The sequence below is a fragment of the Callithrix jacchus genome, chromosome 4, assembly GCF_049354715.1.
Source record: "Callithrix jacchus isolate 240 chromosome 4, calJac240_pri, whole genome shotgun sequence".
NCBI lineage: Eukaryota > Metazoa > Chordata > Mammalia > Primates > Cebidae > Callithrix > Callithrix jacchus.
The window spans coordinates 94,069,382-94,088,383 of NC_133505.1; positions in this window are offsets into that span (position 1 = coordinate 94,069,382).

The following is a 19,002-nucleotide window of genomic DNA, read 5'->3' on the forward strand; positions in this document are numbered from 1 at the left end:
AATGGGAATTGGTGGAGCAGGACCTCAGCTCTCTCAGTATGCCCTGTCTTCTATGCAGCCTCACTCCCAGCAGTCCTTAGTAGGACTGCACCTCAGTCATCTGCAGAGGTAGTTTATTTGGTAACACATAAGCTGTATTGACTTCTTTTTTTCCCAGTCTCTCTTTCCCGATCTTCTAATTGTGCTACCTGGGATTACCATCCAAAAAGATCATTTGCATCCAAATGCCTGTCTTAGAGTCTGCATTGGGGCCATCCCAACCTGAGGCCATTATGAGGGTTATAAGAGTATCAAAGGATAATGGGACTTTGAAGTCCAGATAATAATTGAGAGTGCATATCACTATTTACAAAGCACTTTCTTTTTAACTTTTATGTGCAGATTTATTACATAAACTTGTATCACGGGGGTTTGTTGTACAGATTATTTTAGTACCCAGGTATTAAGCCTAGTACCTATTAGTTATTTTTCCTGATCCTCTCCCTCCTTCCACCCTCCACCCTCTGATAGGCCCCAGTGTGTGTTGTTCCCTTCTATGTGTCCATGTGTTCTCATCATTTAGCTCCCACTTACAAGTGAGAACATGTGGTATTTGGTTTTCTGTTCCTGTGTTAGTTTGCTAAGAATAATAGCCTCCAACTCCATCCATGTCCCTGCAAAGGATATGATCTTGTTTTTTTTTTGGCTTCATAGTATTCCATGGTATGTATGTACCACATTTTCTTTATATAGTCTGTCATTGATGGGCATTTAATTTTATTCCATTTCTTTGCTATTGTGAATAGTGCTACAAAGAATATATATGTGCATGTGTCTTTATGGTAGAATGATTTATATTCCACTGGGCATATACCCAGTAATGGGATTCTTGGGTTAAATGGTATTTCTATCTTTAGGTCTTTGCGGAATTATCACATTGTCTTCTACAATGGTTGAAGTAATTTACACTCCCACCAACAGTGTATAAGTGCTCCTTTTTCTCTTCATCCTCTCCAGCATCTGCTATTTTTTGGCTTTTTAATCATAGCCAATCTGACTGGTGTGAGATGGTATCTCATTGTGGTTTTGATTTGTATTTCTCTAATGACCAATGCTGTTGAGCTTTTTTTATATGGTTTTTGGCCTTCAATGGATGTCTTCTTTTGAAAATAGTCTGTTTATGTCCTACAAGCACTTTCATACTCAGTTTCTCACGAGATTATTACAACCACTGGTGAGTTAGGATGTCAATTATTATGTATATTTAACATCAAAGATATTGAAGTTCAGTGGGGCTTAATGCCTTGCCAGGAGCCAAAACTAGAGAGTGGTGCCTTTGGCCTTTAATTCCAACCTCTTTCTCCAAATCCCCACCTGTTTCCACCTCTTCACTGTATTCTCAAGTGCTGCTAACCAAGAAGACTTGTACTTCGACTTCTAATGCTTCTGCAAACTGTAGACTCCATTAGTGTAATCGAATAGCTGTTTAATCTCTACCTGCATGTTAAATGTCATTGGAATATGTTAACTATATATCTATCGGAGAACTTTGATTAGCCACCATTGTGTTTTATAAGGTAAACCAAACATTTAGATTTAGATGATATTTGATTCTTTTTAGAGTATGTTAAACATTATCAAAATCAGTTTTCTTCTAAACATTTTTATAAATTATTTTTACAATTTATGTATATTTTTTCAAATCATAGATTCCTAGAGTTAGAAGAGACCTTAAAATGTGGAGATGCTGATATCTTATCCACAGCATCCCGGACAGATGGTCCCCCAGCCTCTGCTATCATATTTCTTATAATGAGATCACCATCACACAAGAAGACTCAATTCATTGTTGAAAGTTCTGGTTATTTAAAATTTTTTCCTTTTATTGAGCCAAAATGGTTTTATTGTAACTTCTCTCCTTTTAGTTTGGTTAAAACATCTGGAAGTAAACAGAACAAGTTTAATAATTTGTCTGGCTTGAGTCTCTTTCAACATGAAAATAATTCTTTAAGTCCATCATCTTTTCTTGTGTTATCTGTCTGTGTAATTTTGTTCTTATTAGGAGAGTCTGTGCTAACACTGTGAATGCATTATTAGTTCTTTATTTTTCGCAGTGGTTCTTTTTAGAGGTGATATTTTCATTCCTCTATATTGCTCCCAGCATTCCTGGCACCTTTTAATTACAGTGGCTCATTCTTTACAGTTATCATTTCTCCTTAGGTCTTGTTTGAAACCATGATGCTAGTTTACCCTTGACTGTGAGTTTTCACTTGCTTATTGTTGGATTTCTTCTCTTAGTTCTTGTTAATTTGCTCTTCCCCTATGGTCATAACATTACCTGTATTTATTGAACTCATATTTAATTTGAGATTTTCTTTTTGTTTTTGAGGCTCAACTTGTGGGTCCTGTTTCTCCTTTTTTCAGCTGTAGATTTGGGGGACTGATTGTTAGAAAGAGGTATAAAGCTCTCTGATTTTCCATATTTCTGCCCTGGATATCCTACCTGAAGAGAGTTTTTAGCCTCTTCTCTCTTCCTCAGCCTTCTCCCCCTCCTCACAGTCTTCTTTCTCTGACATCTACAGAATGCAAAGAACATGAATTTTAGATTTAGTAAATATAAGTTTTAACTAGGCCTCTACCACTGTATTAGTTTCCTTGGGCTGCGTAACAAATAGCCACAAACTGGGTGGCTTCAAACAAGAGAAGTTTGTTCTCTCACAGTTCTGGAGGTCAGAGTTTGGAAATTAAGGTATCAACAGGGCTCTGCTCTCTCAGGGGCTGTCGAAGTGGATACAGTACCTTCCTTGCCTGTTCCATCTTCCAAAGGCTGTTGGCATTTCTTGACTGTGACTGCATCTCTCACTGCTCTGCTTTCATGTCACCTTCTCTGCATGTGTGGCATCCAGTTTCCCTCTGCCTCTCTCTTACATGGACAATTGTGGTGGCATCGAGGGCCTCCCTGACAAACTAGGGTTATCTCCTTATCTCCAGATTCCTAATTTGACCACATTTTCTTCTTCTTCTTCTTTTTCTTTTTTTTGAGACAGATTCTTGCTCTGTCACCCAGGCTGGAGTACAGTGGTGCAATTTCAGCTCACTGCAACCTCTACCTCCTGGGTTCAAGCAATTCTCCTGCCTCAGCCTCCCAAGTAGCTGGGGCTACAGATGTATGCCACCATACCCAGCTAATTTTTGTATATTTAGTAGAGAAGAGGTTTCGCCATGTTAGTGAGGCTGGTCTCGACTCCTGACTTCAGTGATCCACCCACTTCAGCCTCTCCAAGTGCTGGAACTTCAGGCGTGAGCTACCATGCCTGGCCTTGATCACATCTTCTAATGATCTTTTGCCAAATAAGAAAACATTCACAGGTTCTAGGATTAGAACGTGATATCTTTGGTGGACATCATTTAGTCCATTTTAGCCTCTTACTGTTACTATGATGTTGAGGAAGTATATGTGCCTCGATTTCTTTCATCTGTCAATTGGAACCAACAATGACCACTTACAGTAGCGTTCTGAGTTTTAAATGAGACAGCATATATAAAGGGCTCAGCACATATTAGGTGCTCAACACATTTTAGTGACCTATTGTGCCTTCTAGACAGGTTTTTTTTAGGTGGATTATTCAGGATAAGTTTTTTTATCTTTCCTAAGTTTAGTTTTCTGAATCTTTGTGCTTGGTTATTTATTTATTTGAGATGGAGTCTTGCTTTGTTACCCAGGCTGAAGTGCAGTGGTGTGATCTTAGCTCACAGCAACCTCTGCCTCCTGGGTTCAAGAGATTCTCTTGCCTCAGCTTCCCAAGTGGCTGGGACTACAGCTGTGTGCCACCACGCCTGGCTAATTTTTTGTATTTTTAGTAGAGATGGGGTTCCACCATGCTGGCCAGGCTGGTCTCGATCTCTTGACCTTGTAATCCACCTGCCTCAGCCTCCCAAAGTGCTGAGGCATGAGCCACAGCACCTGGCCATGCTCGGGTATTAAAATACTTATCCCGTAACATCTTTGGGAATATCAAATGAGATAATATATATGAAAGTGCTTTGCCAACTGTAGACTACTATAAAATTATCAGTTGTTGCCATCTCAACATTAATATTAGTTTATGTTAAAGTGTGGCCAAGTATAAGTTCCAGAATTCTTCCATTGAGCTGCAGTCTAGTCAACTCTCTTGCAGTCTATAGTTATTTAATTGATTTTTTTGAAACCAAATGTAGGATTTTATATCCTATGAAATTTAATTTTGTTGGTCTTGGCCCAGCATCCCGTCTGTCAAGTTTACTTTGAGTTTGTATTCAAGAGTTATTTATGTTATCCCTTCAAGCTCTGGGGCTATTGCTGGCAGGCACACTTTAGACTATAATGCATTCAAAGAAGAGTCAGAGTTCTAAATTCCCCCCCATTACCACCCCCACCTCACCTCCTCCTCACCTCCTGACTTTGCTCAATTTTAGAAAGACATAGAAACTCCCAATTTAATTTTATTTTGGATTGAGTATACACATTAGAGGACTGACTGCTTCCACTTCACCAGAATTTTCTAAGAGTTGATGGCTTTATATAAAGGGCTTCAAATGTAAAAAACCAAAAAACTCACAGTGTATACATATCCAGGGACAAAGCAACCAGAAAACTGTCTTTCTTGTTCCTAATGGAAGACCAGAAAGGTATTTGTTAATTTTTTAAACAATTCACACACACACACACACACACACACACACACACGTACACACACATGCACACATACACACATGTACATACACACATGTATCTTTCATCATATATTTGACACATCACAGGTCTATAATGTTTTAAAATTCTATTTGTCATAAAATTTGGTTTAAATAGTGTTTGGGTCCTTTTATTCTTTTTTTTTCCTTTCATTTCTTTTTAATATTATCCTTCTAATGATCACACCATGCCCCCCGCCCCCCCGACACACACTCTCACACAGACACACAAGCAGAATCCATTTAATGTAGTGTCTTCAGCAAGGATGAATTTATAACTTCCATCACAACTCATCACATTTATATGGCAACAGAAATTGTAGTGCTTCAATCTGACCTGGGGGCCTGGAAGCATTACAGTTTATTAGGCAGAGCTTTTACGAGACTCTCATTTGCAGAGATGTTTCCATCAGAGCAATACTAAAACGTCCTCTGAACCAAGAAAATGGGAATAGCTGTGAGCTTGTCAATCTTTGTTCTTTCAAACGTAGCATTTCACAATTCTGTTATCTACTGCGGAAGCTTAGAAAGGCTCAAGTCTGATGAATATCTTTCAACTTCTATTAAGATCAAACTCAGCAGTCTGTACCTTGTCAACCATCATATTCATGAAGAGCGACAGATCACCTTTGAAACCTTTGAGAATAAGTAAGATGGTGGCTAGATAAAGGTTATTGTGCCACAGTTGAATATTTAATAGATTCTGCTAGAAATTTAAAATAATATTGCATATGTTCAACATTTCCCCCCACAGAAATGTAGACTGAGGCTGAAGAGATATTTCAGAGTTGTAATTACTGCACTTGAAATTGATATGGATATGCATGCATATGAAAGGAAAATGAGAGACATTTTTCCCTCAGAAGAACCATTTTTGCCCATCATTATATATCAGACTAAAGAAACAGGATAGTTTCTTTAAACTTAATGTCATACCCTATTGCAGCTAGTAACACATTCATCTGAATTAAGTTTTAAAGACAAAACTCCAATCAGCAGTTTCAGTCAAGGCATTATTTTAATCAAAAGATTTTTTGAAAAGTGGTTGATTAAAAAATAAGTTCAGAAATATAAAGAAGTAGGATAGTTAAAAAAAACTCTGTGAGACTTAGAAATGATATTTTAGAACTAAAAAGAAGAAAAAAATGAAATGTTCAAGTACTCCAAGGGTACAAAATTTTTAAAGACAATTATTATGGCTTTAATATTTAATTCCGTCTTGGACCAATATCATTCTCCTCCCTAAGTGATTACAATGAGAGTGATCACTTCTGCAGACCATCTTAAGGCAGAGGAGGTATGACTTTTAGGGGACAGGGAGGAGGATAAGCTAAAAGATACCAACCCCCTCCCTAAAAAAAATATTTCTCACCAGTCCTTAAAATTTTAGCCTTTACGTTTATGTTTTTAAGTTGAGTTATTTTATCTCTCCAAAGCCTCACTAAAAATGGATCTACCTGGAAATGTTAACAGTCATTGAGCTAGGGGTTTTCAAACTTTAATATGCAGGAGAAGCAACTCCGGAGCTGGGTGGTGATAAAGGTACTTGATTTTGGCCTCAGAGATTCTGATTTGGTATTTGTGGAGTGGGGTTTAGGGATCTGCTTTTCTTTCTTTTTAAAAATCATCTTTTTTTTTTCAGAGTAGTTTTAAGTTCACAACAGTTGATAAGAAGGTATGGAGATTGCCTGTATACTACCTGCCCAGACACATATAGAGCCCTTTCCATTCTCAACATCCCTCATTTGTACCTTTGTTACAACTGATGAACCTACATTGACACATCATTATCTGAAGTCCATAGTTTACATTAGGATTCACTCTTAATGTACATTCTGTGGGCTCAATGGGTATCCACCAGCATAGTATCATATGATATAGTTTCACTGCCCTTAAAGTCTTCTGTTAACAAGTTTTCAGATGAACTCCTACCCTTACTATAAGCAGGTCACAGTCACAAGCAATTTTTTTTTTTTAAATAAAGAACAGGAGAAGTAGGGAGGGTATAGCAAGAAACAGGGCATAAGAGATAATGTGAGGAGCCTGGCTAGAGCAGTGGAGAGTAAACTTAGGGCAAATAAGGAAATACTTGAGGGTCCTGGAAAGTAGTGACACATTATTCCACCAATGTCTTTTTACAAAAGCTATGTAAATCACCCACAGACATGAAACTCGAGTCCACAAATTTATTAATTAAAAAGTTTCATCTGTATCCATATTACTTCCCCACTCTTCCCACTGAACCCTGCCAACACACACACACACACACACACACACACACACACACACACACCCATTCATTGCAGTTGTTTGGCACAGTAGGTTCTAATTTTCCCTGTCCCTCAAAGGGTCACCTATGGGTGAGGCTGTTCTTAATGATCATGTCTATATGATATTGAATATCCAGCTGAAAATAGGGTAGAAAAAATCAATAAAGCTGGTTACTTGAAATTATGTGGACAATTCATTCTACTTCTTGTACCCCAAAAGTTTCTTAATTTCAACCCTTTTTGCCCCTGATTTTCATTTAAACTTCATTATATTAACCTCAGGCAATAAATTACCCTAATATTGACATACCAAAGGGGATGTTTTCCCTTTTCCTGGTTGATTCCCTGAAAGTGGGAGTGAATAGGGGAAAAAGGCATTTCTGAATTCCTGACCTCAGTCCAACTACAGCATTTTTAGTTTTACCTTTTTTACTCAAAATTCCATAACTTAAAGTGTGAAAACCCATCCAAATTATAGGGAATGGGGAAACTGCCCATTTTTCTTCCTAAAAGATTATAATTGCCAAAGCAATAAACTCTATTATAGAAAATTCAGAAGTGAACAACAATGAAAAATATCAGACATAGGAGAGATAAGCCCTGTTAGCCTTTCTGGCATGTTTCTTTTAGTCTTTTTTTGCTTGTTTCTATGCATGTGTTATATATATTGTAGTAACAGCATGACATTGTATCATACTGACAGTTTTAAAACTTGCTTTTCCCAGTTAAAGACACTTTATGAACATTTACCTATATTGATAAGGGTTCTATGCATGATTTGTAATGGCTACATTTATTTTCCAGGCTCTGGATATATAGCACAATTTATTTAACCATTTTTTCTGCCGCTAGCTATTTAGGTGATATTTAGTTGGTATATTTCTGCATGGTGTAAATAATGCTCCAGTGAACAAGATGGGAGATAAATCTTTGTGTACATCTTTGATTATTCCTTAGGGCAAATTTCTAAAAGCAGAATTTCTGGAACAAATTTTGTTCATGACCTTAATGCTTTAGAAATATATTGTCAAATTTCTCTCCAGAAAGAATGTAGTAGTTTACACTCACACAAGCAGTGTGTGAGTGACTGTTTCCCTGGACCCTTACAGGGAATTGTTATTTTAAAACATCTTTGTCGATTTCCACTTTTAAATTTATGATGATTGTTATTAATGCCCTGAAAAAGGTAACTTTTTAAACAAATCTATTGATTTCTAACACACATTTGCCATTGATAATCAAGTATAAAATATAAAATATAATTGACTTTTGGTTTATCCACTAGACCAGTGGTTGACAGATTTTTTTTCTGGAAAGGACCAGATAATAAATATTTTATACTTTGTGGGCTATATGGTTTCTGTTTCAACTACTCAGCTCAGCAGCTGCAGTGCAAAAGCAGCCACAGGCAAGACAAAAATCAATGAGCATGGCTGTGGTCCAATAAAACTTTATTTACCAAAACAGGCAGAGGGTTGGATTTGGCACATGGGCCATAGTTTCCTGGCCCCTGCTTTAGGCATAATGAAAACTTGTTATGTGTTAGCTACTGTCCTAGATACTAGAAAATAGAATCTAGTACAGAAAAGAGAGTGTGACAAATACTATGACAAACAGATGCCCAGGTGCTAAGGGTATCAGAGAACAGCAAAGAGTCAGGTCTTGAAGGGCAAGTAGGTGTTAGCCAAATGAAAATAGGAAGGTTTGGAATGTGGGGGCACAGAGTGGCATGCAAGACATCCAAGGAAGAGAAAAGAGCAAGCATGTGCCAAGGCCCAGAAGAATAAAAACAAATTCCAGAACCTATGCATAGTATCCTACACATGAGTAGAGATCAGGTAGTGTCCATTAGGGTTCGCTAGAGAAACCAAAGCAATAGGAAATTGTAATATATATATATATATCTGTTATTGTTAGTATATCTCTATCTCTGTATCTATCTAAAGATTTATTATAAGGAATTGACTCATGCAATTATGGAGGCTGGGAAGTCTCATGATCTGTTGTCTGGAAATTGGAGGCCTAGATAAAGTAGTGCTATAGTTCCAGTTCAAGTCTGAAGCTTGGAACCAAGGGCACCAGTGGTGTAAGTACCAATCTGAGGGCAGGAGAAGACCCATGTCCCAGCTCAGCAGCCAGGAAGAAAGAGTAAATTCTCCCTTACTCCACTCTTTTGTTCTATTCAGTCTCTCAACAGTGTAAATGATGCCTAATGCCCACTCATAATGCAGAGGGTGATCGTTACTCAGTCTACTGATTCAATGCTAATTTCATCCAAAAATACCCTCATAGATATGATTAGAAATAATGTTTAACCAAATATCTGAGCATCCCATGGCTCAGTCAAGTTGACTTGTAAGTTAACCATAAAAAATAGAAAATCAGTGGAAGACAAAGCTGAAGAGGTGGGAGGATCAGACTGTGTAGGGCTCTATAGCCACACCAAGGAGTTTCCATTTATCTTGAAGGTGTTGTAGACCCATGGGTGAATTCTAAGCTAAGAAATAACATGACTGGGCAGGTCACGAGTTCAGGAGATTGAGACCATCGTGGCCAACATGGTGAAACCCCATCTCCACTAAAATACAAAAAATTAGCCATGTGTGATGGTACATGCCTGTAGTTCCAGCTACTTGGGAGGCTAAGGCAGGGTAATCACTTGAAACTGGGAGGCAGAGATTGCAGTGAGCCAAGATTGCATCACTGTACTGCAGCCTGGTGACAGAGGAAAACTCCATCAAAAAAAACAAAAACAAAAATCAAAACAAACAAAAACAAAACATGACCAGATTTCAGTTGAAAAATATACTTTAGCTGGGAGGCAAGTGCAGGTCTGCAAACAGAAACATCTGGTCCTGCTCAATCCCAGTGGCCAAGTATTAACTCCACCAAGCCTCAGTGCTCTGCTCAAGATTCTCTCAGGCTACGAGGCAAATGTACATCCATGAATATCTGTGGGGCATACTCATCTTGAATGGTTCCACAAGAACCCCTGAGACCTCGCCCAACCTTTAAACCTAGGATGCAGCCTTGTCCAACTACAGATTACAAACAGCAATATCACCCAGCCAGGGATGACAGCCTGCCACCCAGGCTGATCAGAGGCAATTGCAGGGTTTGGTCAGCAGGCCCACCTTATCAGAATCCATCCATTGGTCTCACCAAATTGTGGAGCACATTCAGTAGTTCTGCTCAACTTCTGAACACAGACAGTGGCTCAGCCCAACTAGAGAACCCAATAGCAAGGTGTACCTGCCTGGAGTTGCATCCAATCCCAGGTTAGAATAAATAGTGAAGGTCTATCACCAATGAAGACACCTGCAAGGCTGGAAGAGGCAGCATTTCCTCAAATGTGCAGATACCATTGTAAGGGCACAAGAATGTTGGAGAACCAGGGAAATATTACACAATCAAAAGAAACTAATAAAGCTCCAGTAATTAATCCTGAAGAAATGGAGATCGATGAAATGACTGACAAATAATTCAGAGTAATCTTCAGAATTCTTTGGAAAACTATAATTAAATACAAATAGAAATGAAATTTGGAAAACGTTCATGAGCATAATGAGAAGTTTGATACCCTCTTCAAAAAGCAAAAAGAGTAAAAACAAACACAAAACAGGTAGAAATCCTAGATATTTGTTCAAGAGAATGAATCTTTGCATAATAGGAATTCTATAAGGAAAAGATAGAGAAAAGGCCTCAAAAGAATATTTTATAAAAAAGGGCAGAAAATTCCCAAATCTAAGGAGAGATGACGACATCTAGGTATAAGAAGCTCAGAAGCCTCCAATAACTTTCAGTCCAAAAAAGATTTCACCAGGACACATCATAGTCAAACTATCAAAAATAAAAGACCATAAAAATATTCTGAAAACAGAAAAAAATTAAAAACCTATAATATTGAAGACAATCCTGGTATGGCTGTCAGTAAATTTCTCAGTAGAAACCTTGCAAGCCAGGAGAGAGTCGTATGACATATTCAAAGTGGTATGACATTTTTTTTACGTTAAAAAAATACCAAGCAAGAAAGCTTTACCTGGAAAAGCTATCCTTCAGAAATGAGGGAGAAATAAAAACTTTCCTGATAAACAAAAGCTAAAAGAGTTAATCACCACTGGGTGTGCCTTATGTGAGTTGCTATAGATAGTTATTTAAGTTGAAATGAAAGACTGATAAAATAAAACAGGTAAAAGTAAAAAAAACTCATTGGTATAAGTAATATGTAATCATCCAGAATATCCTAACACCTTAAGTGTAGAGTCTAGACCAATTTAATTTCTACTGTAAGGGTTAAAGACAAAACTATTAAAAACAGCTGTAGCTAAAACAAATTGTTACAGTATAAATAATATAAAGATGTAAAGTTTGACATCAATATTATAAAAGGTTGAGAGAAGGGAATAAAAGTGTAGAGTTCTAACATACAATGAAAGGTAAATTGTTATCAGCTTAAAATAGCCTGTTATAAGATGTTTTATGTAAGCCTCATGGTAATTACAAAGAAAACGTGCATAGTAGTTGCACAAATACAAAAAGAAAGAATTCAAAGCATACTATACCAGAAAACCATTAAACCACAAAGGAAAACAAGTGAGGAAGAAACAAATAATCTACAAACAACCAGAAAACAAATTACAAAATGGTATTAGCAAGTCCTTATTTATCAGTAGTTACCCTGAATGCAAATGGATTAAATTCTCCAATCAAAAGACATAGTATGACTGAATAGATTAAAAAAAAACTTCATGCTTAGTACAAAGAGGCTCACTTTATTATAAGGACACACATAGACTGAAAGTGAAAGGATGGGAAAAGATATTTCACATGAATAGAAATCAAAAGAGAGCAGAGGAAGCTATATTTATATAAGTCAAAAACTAAAAAGAGACAACAAAAGTCAATTCATAAAGAGGACATAGCAATTGTAAATATATATGCACCCACTATCAGAGCACCAAAATATATAAAGCAATCACTATATTATCTGAAGGAAGAGATAGAATGCAGAACAATAATAGTAGGGAAACTTAATACCCCACTTTCAATAATGGACAGATTATCAGTAAGAAAACAGAAACTCAGTCAGAAAACAGAAAATCAGTAAGAAAACACTGGACTTGAATTACACTATAGACTAAATGAATCTAATAGACCCGTAGAGAATATTTCATCCAACAGCAACAAAATACCTATTTTTCTCAAGCACACATGGATCATTCTCCAGGACAGACCTTATGATAGGCTACAAAATGAGTCTTAGTAAATGTAAGAAGATGGAAATAATATCAACAACTTCTCTCTAATCCAGTGGCATGAAGCTAGAAATAAATAACAGAAGGAATCTTGGAAAATTCACAAATATGTGAAAATTAAACAAAATTCTCCTGAACAACTAATTTGTCACATAAGAAATCTAAAAGAAAAATTTTTAAATGCCTCAAGACAAATAAAAATGGAAATACAATACAGCAAAACTTATGGGATGCAGTAAAGGAAGTCCTAAGAGGGAAATTTATAGCAATAAACACCAATATCAAAAAAGAAGAAAGATCACAAATAATTTAATGTTCTACCTTAAGAAGAACAAACTAAGCACAAAATTAGCTGAAGGAAGTAAATAACAAAGATCAGAGCAGAAATAAATAGACTAGAAAAACAATTTAAAAAACTAATAAATTAAGAGTTCATATTTTAAAAGATAAGTAAAATTGACAAACTCCTTAGCTAGACTAAGAAATAAAGAGAAAACACTCAAGTAAATAAAATTAGAAATGAAAGAAGAGACATTATAACAGATTCCATGGAAATACAAAGGATTATAAGAAATTATTATGCCAACAAATTGCATAACCTAGAAGAAATGAATACATTCCTAGACACATACAATGTACCAAGACTGAATCATGAAGAAATAGAGAACCCGAACAGACCGGTAGTGAGTCTATTGTTTCCATCAAAGAAAAGCCCAGGACCAGATGGCTGAATTCTACCAAACATTTAAAGAAGAACTAATGCCAATCGTTTTCAAACTCTTTCACAAAATTGAAGTGAAGGGAATACTCATTTTACAAGGCTAGTATTGACCTCATATCAAAGCCAAACAGGGACACTACAAGAAAGAAAAACTACAGGCCAATCTCCCTGATGATCATAAATTCAGAAATGTTCAATAGAATATTAGCAAACTGAATTCAACAACATGTTGAAAGAATCATTCACCATGATCAAGTGGAATTTATCCTTTGGATATGAGGATGATTCAGCATATGTAAATTAATCAGTGTGATGCATCACATTAACAAAATGAAGGATAAAAATCATGTGATTATTTCAATAGATGCAAAAAAGCATTTGAAAAAATTCAACATCCTTTCATGATTAAAAAAAAACTCATAATGAATTAGGTACAGAGGGAATGTACCTCAACAAAAATAAAGGCCATATGTGACAAACCTATAGCTAAAATCATACTCAACAATGATGGGTCAAAAGCTTTTCCTCTAAGGTCAGGGATAAGGCAAGGATGCCCACTCTCATAATTGCTTTTTAATGTAGTGTTTATTCTAGCTAGAGCAACTAGGCAAGAGAAAGAAATAAAGACATTCTAATAGAAAGAGAATAAGCAAAATTTTATCTCTGTTTGCTGATAACATGATCGTATGTATGGAAAACCCTAAAGGCTCCACTAAAAACTGTTAGAACTGATAAAGGAATTCAGTAAAACTGCAGAATACAAAGTCAATATACAAAAATCAGTAGCATTTCTATACATTAATAACAAAACACCTGAAAAGGAAATTAATCCCATTTACAATAGCAAAAAAAGCAGCAAAAATACTTAGGGGTGGAAAATGTAAGCAAGGGGGTGAAATATCTGTATACTGTAAACTACAAAACACTATGGAAGGAAATGGAATAAAACATAAATAAAAGAAAAGACATCCTGTGTTCATGGACTGAAAGAATTAATACTGTTAAAATGTCTATATTACCCAAAGCAATCTACAAGTTTAATGCAATTCCTATCAAAACTCCAGTATCATTTTTTCACAAAAATAGAAAAAGACAATCATTAAATTCTTATGGAACCACAAAAGGTCCCAAATAGGCAAAACAATTTTGAGTAAAAAGAACAAAACTGGGCACCTCACATTCCCTGACTTTAAAATATATTATAAGTTTATTTTAACCAAATAGCTGCCATAGTACCAGATATCAACCAATGGAATAGTATACAAAACCTAGAAATAGGTCCACATATTTACAGTCAATTGATCTTCCACAGAGGTGCTAAGAACACATAATGGGGACAGAACAGTTTCTTCTATAAATGGTGCTAGGAGAACTGGATATCCACATACAGAAGAATGAAATTTGATCCTTATTTCACATCATATATGAAAATCAACCCACAATATATTAAAGACCTAAATATAAAGACTTAAATATTAACCGCCTGAAGCTGTAAACCTACTAGAATAAAGCATAGGGGAAAGCTCTACAACATCGATCTGAGCAATGATTTTTTATATATGATTCTGAAAGCATAGGAAATAAAAGCAAAAATAGACAAATAGGACTATATTAAACTAAAAAGCTTCTGCACAGCAAAGGAAAACTAGCAAAATGAAAAGATAACCCACAGAGTGGGAGAAAGTATTTGCAAACCATACATCTGATAAAGAGTTAATATCCAAAATGTATAAGAAACGCAATAGAAAGAAAACAAATAACTTGATGAAAAAGTGGGCAAAGATTCCTATACATGAACAACAATCAAGTGGTGATCCAAATCAGGAACATACTCCTATTCACATCTGCCACAAAAAGAATAAAATACCTAGTAATACGGCTAACCAGGGAGGGGAAAGATTGCTATAAGGAGAACTACAAAACACTTCTCAAAGAAATCAGAGATGACACAAACAAAAGGAAAAACATTCCATGCTCATGGATAGGAAGAATCAATATCATTAAAATAGCCATTGTGCCCAAAGCAATTTACAGATTCAATGCTATTCCTATTAAACTATCATTAAGATTCTTCATAGAACTAGAAAAAAACTATTTAAAAATTCATATAGAGTTGAAAAAAATGCCTTAATAGCCAATGCAATTTTAAGCAAAAAGCACAAAGCTGGAGGAGGCATCGTGCTACCTAACTTCACATTATACTACAGTATTACAGCATGGTTTTGGTATGAAAACAGACACATTGACCGGTGGAACAGAATAGAGAGCACAGAAATAAGGCTGCACACCTACAACTATCTGATCTTTGACAAACATGACAAAAATGAGCAATGAGGAAAGGATTCCCTATTCAATAAATGGTGCTGGCTAGCCACATGAAGAAGATTGAAACTGGACCCTTTCCTTATACTATATACAAAAATTAACTCAAGATCGATTAAACACTTACATATAAAACCTAAAGCTATAAAAACCCTGGAAGATAACCTATGCAATACCATTTAGGACATAGGCATGGGCACAGATTTCATGATGAAGACTTCAAAAGCAATTACAACAAAAGCAAAAGTTTACAAATGGATCCAATTAAACAAGAACTTCTTCACAGAAAAAGAGACTATCAGCAGAGTAAATAGACAACTTATAGAACGGGAGAAATTTTCTGCAAACTATTCATCTGACAAAGGTCTAATATCCAGCACCTGTAAGGTACTTAAGCAAATTTACATGAAAAAGAAACCCATAGAAAAGTGGGCAAGGGACATGAACAGACACTTCTCAAAAGAAGACATACATATGGGGCCAATAATCATATTAAAAAAAAGCTCAACATCACTGATCATTAGAGAAGTACAAATCAAAACCACAATGAGATACCATCTCACACCAGTCAGAATGGCTGTGATTAAAAAGTCAGAAAATAACAGATGCTCGCAAGGTTGTGGAGAAAAAGGAATGTTTATATACTGTTGGTGGGAGTGTAAATTAGTTCAACCATTGTGGAAGACAGTGTGATGATTCCTCAAAGACCTAAAGATAGAAATACCGTGTAACCTAAGAATCCCATTACTGAGTATATACCCAAAGGAATATAAATCATTCCATCATAATTTCACATTCATGTGTATGTTCACTGCAGCATCATTCACAATAGCAAATAATGGAATCAACCTAAATGACCATCAATGATAGACTAGATTTTAAAAATGTGGTACATATATACCATGGAATACTAGGCAGCCATAAAAAGAACGAGATCATCTCCTTTGCAGGAACATGGATAAAGCTGGAGACCATTATCCTTAGCAATTAATTCAGGAACAGAAAACCAAATACTGCATGTTCTCACCTGTAAGTGGGAGCTAAATGATGAGAACACATGGACACGTAGAGGGAAACAATGCACAGTGGGGCCTATCAGAGGGTGGAGGCTTGGAAGAGGATGAGGATCAGGAAAAATAACTAATTAGAACTAAACTTAATACCTGGGTGATGAAATAATCTGTACAACAAACGCCCGTGACACAAGTTTACCTATATAACAAACCTGCCCATGTGCATCTGGACTTAAAAGTTAAATTTCTTTTTTCAAAAGGAGGAAAAAGTAGGCAAAGGATCTGAACAGATATTTCTCAAAAGAAGGCATACAAATAGGTACACAAAAAAATGCTCAGTATCACTAATCATCCCAGGGAAATGCATTTTAAAATCGCAATGAGATATCTCCTCACACCTGTTAGAATGAGTGTTATCAAAAAGATGAAAGAGGCCAGGTGCAGTGGCTCATGCCTGTAATCCCAGCACTTTTGGAGGCCAAGGCGGGTGGATCACCTGAGGTCAAGAGTTTGAGACCAGCCTGGTCAACATGGTGAAACCCTGTATCTACTAAAAATACCAAAAGTAGCCAGGCATGATGGTGCACACCTGTAATCCCAGCTGCTCAGGAGACTGAGGCAGGAGAATTGCTTCAACCCAGGAGGTGGAGGTTGCAGTGAGCGAAGATGGTGCCATTGGACTCCAGCCTGGGCAACAAGAGCGAAACTTCGTCTCAAAAAAAAAAAAGAAAGAAAGATAACATGCATCGGTGAGGCTGCAGAAAAAGGGAATAGTTGTACATTGTTGTTGGGTATGTAAATTAGTACAACTATTATAGAAAACAGTATGGATGTTCTCTACAAAAACCAAATTAGAACTACCATATGATCCAGCAATCTCATGTTTTAGTATATATCCAAATGAAAAGAAATCAGTATGTTGAAGGGATATCTGTACTCCCATGTTCACTGCAGCATTACTTACAATAGCCAAGTTATGGAATTAACCTAAGTACCCATCAATGGATCCATAGATGAAGAAAATGTGATGTATATACACAATGAGATATTATTCAGCCTTTTAGAAAAGGAAATTATCTTATTTGTGACAATATGGATAAACCTGGAGGATACTATGCTAAGTGAAATAAGCCAGGCACAGAAAGACAAATGATCTCACTTAAATGTGGAAACTTAAAAAGTCTGACTCCTAGACATAGCATAGAATGATGGTTACCAAAGGCTGGGAGGATGGGGGAGAAAATGGGAAGTTGTTAGTCAAAGGGTACAAAGTTTCAGTTAGTAGGAATAAATTTTGAGATCAATTGCACAGCAGGGTGACTATACTCAATGTAATGTATTGTATATTTCTTTTTCTTTTTTTAAGATGGAATCTCGCTCTGTCACACAGGCTGGAATGCAGTGGCGCGATCTCAGCCCACTGCAACCTCCACCTCCCAGGTTCAAGCGATTCTCCTGCTTCAGCCTCCCGAGTAGCTGGGACTACAGGCACCCGCCACCACATCCGGCTAATTTTTGTATTTTTAGTAGGGACGGGGATTCTCCATATTGGCCAAACTGGTCTCGAACTCCTGACCTCAGGTTATCCACCTGCTTTGGCCACCCAAAATGTTGGGATTACAGGCATGAGCCACTGCACCCAGCCATGTATTTCCAAAGTAACTAAGAGTAGATTAAAAAATGACTCACCCACTTTGGGAGTCATTCTGGTCAACATGTTGAAACCCCATCTCTACTAAAAATACAAAAAATTAGCTGGGCATGGTGGCGCGTGCCTGTAATCCCAGCTACTCAGGAGGCTGAGGCAGGAGAATTGCCTGAACCCAGGAGGCGGAGGTTGCGGTGAGCCGAGATTGTGCCATTGCACTCCAGCCTGGGTAACAAGAGTAAAACTCCGTCTCAAAAGAAAAAAAAAAAAATGACTCACCACAAAAAAAATGATAAGTGAGTGATAGATATGTTAATTAGCTGGATTTAATTATTCTAGTTTGTGTGCATACATGAAAACATCACATTGTGCCTCACAAATGTATAAAATTATGAATTTTCAATGAAAAATAATATTCATTTAAAAAAATCCTTTAGTGATTGTATTATAGTCATGTAATAGACTACAAATATTTCCTATTAACATTAGAAAAAGCTGGATGAATGGTTTATGGGAGCTCTGTACTGATTCTGCAACTTCTCTGTAAGTCTAAAATTGTTTCACAATTGAAAGTTAAAAATATCCTTTTGGCAGCAGTGCAGAGGATGAAGTAGAGAAGTAGGCTGGAGGGGGGTATTGTGGTAATCTAGGGTAAGGAGGGTCTGAAATCAGACCACAGCAGAAGGCCTGGAGGACACAAGAGGGTGGATGAGAGAAATTTAGGAGTGAGAGGAGTCAGGATTCAGTGACTGGATGAGGTTTGGAGATGGAACCATTACAGGGACAAGGCTTGATTGAAGTGATAATACTCTTCCTTTAGCAGGAGAAAGAAGGTTAACTTTGAACCAGATGTGAGATAAGACCAAATGTTAGAGGGTGTTTGAAGAAGTCGAATGACTCCCTTCTAGCTGAGTAAGATTTTCAAGTGAAGTGTAACTCAGTGTCCAACCCTCTACCAAAAGAGAATACACAGCAGGACTACTGCTTTCAAGACCAGAGAGGTGGCCAGAGCTTTTTATGTGAGCATCATGAATTTGTGTATGAAGTAGGAAGAGTGTGAGTG